The sequence below is a fragment of the Ahaetulla prasina genome, chromosome 2, assembly GCF_028640845.1.
Source record: "Ahaetulla prasina isolate Xishuangbanna chromosome 2, ASM2864084v1, whole genome shotgun sequence".
NCBI classification, from domain to species: Eukaryota; Metazoa; Chordata; class Lepidosauria; order Squamata; family Colubridae; genus Ahaetulla; species Ahaetulla prasina.
Window position 1 is genome coordinate 246,877,235 of NC_080540.1, and position 2,258 is coordinate 246,879,492.

General features: G+C 53.3%; 1 protein-coding gene across 9 annotated transcripts in view; it reads right to left on the reverse strand.

The window, feature by feature from the left end:
• Positions 1–1,528, reverse strand: part of CSNK1G3 (casein kinase 1 gamma 3) — a 62,715-nt gene extending 61,187 nt beyond the window's left edge. For 7 of the 9 annotated variants that reach the window (XR_009153956.1, XM_058173974.1, XM_058173972.1 and 4 more), the window contains exons 1-2: positions 1,242–1,528; positions 519–757 (exon numbers count right to left, since the gene is read on the reverse strand). The gene's annotated coding sequence lies outside the window, so the exon portion shown is untranslated. The remainder of the gene's footprint in view (positions 1–518; positions 758–1,241) is intronic. The other 2 variants (XM_058173968.1, XM_058173971.1) reach the window with 1 other exon arrangement.
• Between the last annotated feature and the right edge of the window lie 730 nt (positions 1,529–2,258).

The following is a 2,258-nucleotide window of genomic DNA, read 5'->3' on the forward strand; positions in this document are numbered from 1 at the left end:
CACAACTCACAAGTAAAAGTAATTACCAACTTTGAAAGCTAATTTCTACCCATTATATCATTTTGGCTTATTATAATTTGATACCTCCATATAATACAAAACTTGCAGGTAAGGCCAGTATAATGCAGGCAACATTTAAAGATCTTCACAAATCATTTGAAAGTAAATAAGAGTGTTCGCTCTTAAGATAATTCAGTCCTCATTGTAAATACTTTTTTCCCAGTTGAACAATTCATACAAGTTGTAACTGCAGCTTAATAAAGCCATTTTTGAAAGAGAGAGATGGGAGTAAGTCTCCAGAAAGAGATCTTCACAGTGTTTTGCCATGTTGCCATCAGTTTTTTAAAAGTCTGAAGAACGTCTAACAATAACAGATCTTTGCAGAAGCTTTTCTGGTTTTTCAACACAAGCATCAGTGATCCAAAGTAATCACCTCTGCTTTCTATCCCGGGTGACTGGGAAAGGAAGATCCGATCCAACCAGGCAAACACAGAGAGAGACAGAGAGAGGTTTCTTACCATGATAATAAATCTCGTCTGCGGAGGATGGTTCCTCATTGGAAAAGGATCAGGCTGCTAATCGTCTTCTGTTTTTCGGGCTGGAGGAGCAGCCAAATTGCGGAGCCTTGGTTCTCACCTCTCCCCAATCTTCACATCGCATTAACACTCCTTCGCAAGGAACGGCAGATGCGTGCGCGTTGTGAGAGCCTTCCACCCTCATGTATTATGCACACATAATCCTTTCCACTGTACGCGCGCTGAGGAGGGGGGGAGGAGAAAAAAAAACCCGAAAGAAAAACCACGCATACACAACATGCTCCCACCTCCACAGCGCGGAGGAACGGAGGAAATTCAGAGCAAGCCAACCCCAACGCCTGTTCCCCTCCGAGGCTCCGCTTCGCCCTTCGCGACGCGGACCCCAGGCTTTTTTCCCAGGGAAGCCCACGCACCAAGGAACATAAACACCTCCAATCCGCCGCAGGGTTACGACTCCCTTTTCCCACCAAAAAGGGAGCAACAAGCCTCACAACTAAGAGGCGGGCCCCGATCCTTCGCCTCTTCCGCCCAGACCTCCCCCCCCGCCCCACACACACACTTGCCACCTTCTCCATTGTACACCGTTCAAGGAGAGCCACCCCTCCCCTCCCCGCCGCCGCCTTTTCCCTTCCCCTCTCCATCCCCGCCGTGGCCCCCGCCTCCCCCACCTTTTGGCCACGGCGCGCTCGGAGCAGCGACTCTTACCTTGGAGGAGCTACTGCGGCCGACTCCGGCCTTGCCCTTCTCTCGCCGTGGCGGGGAGGTGCAGGTGCCTCTCAGGCTCGGGGGCAGCAGGAACCGGGAAAAGGAAGGAGGGAAGGTGGCGCTGCTGCTGCGGCGTCGGCGGCGGTTACGGGGGAGGGTGGGAAAAAGAGGGAAGGGGAGGAGTCTGCGTTGCCCCTGGCCGGCGCGAGGAGGCAGCGAGGGCGAGGAGAGGTTTTCGGGACGGAGTCCCGGGGACCGCGAGCGACTGGACTGTTGTCCTTCTGGTTGCCTCTCCTCCGTCCCTCTGGAGGTGTAAAAAAAACGAGCCCCGCGAATCCTTGTCCGGGAGTTTCGATTCAGCAAGGAGCCGGTTTACGGAACTCTTTTCCGGGACTGGCTGCGGCGATTTGATGCAACGGAGCTTCCTCGCCTGACTCCCCTCGCCCCGCCTCACGAACCACAGGAACCGTAGCTATCCGGGTTGCAGGCCTGAAGTGGAGGGGCGGAGCCTCCTGGAAAGGGGTGGAGCCGCGCCCACGAGCGAGCCGACCATGAGGACTGTTTTTTTTTTGAAACGGATTCAATCGAGGAAGTGGGCGGAGCTAAGAGCGGCGATGACTCACGCCGAGGGGAAAAGAAGGAGGAGCCTCGGGAACATGTGGGGACGGAAGGGAGGCTGGTGAGAAAACGCGCCACGGGAGAACTAAGGCTCTGGTTTGAGGTTTGGAGAGCCCGCCTTCCTCTTTTGTTTGAAAGACAACGTTTCTGTCCAATCAACAAGAAGAGGCATGCTGAGCGAAAAGGGGAAGGTTTCCGTCTTTTGCAAGCGATGCTTTTTTACCTGCCCGGAAGAAAAACGGGCCTTTTTTTTTACCCGACTAATGATTGGCTTGGAGACGTGGTTGGCACAGGTCTGTCCTGTGTTTACCCGAGAGGAGTAACCTGACAAAGGATTACAGTTTTATAAGGCATTCCTGGCTGCGTTGACTGCAGAAATCAGTTCCTCTGATTAAATGG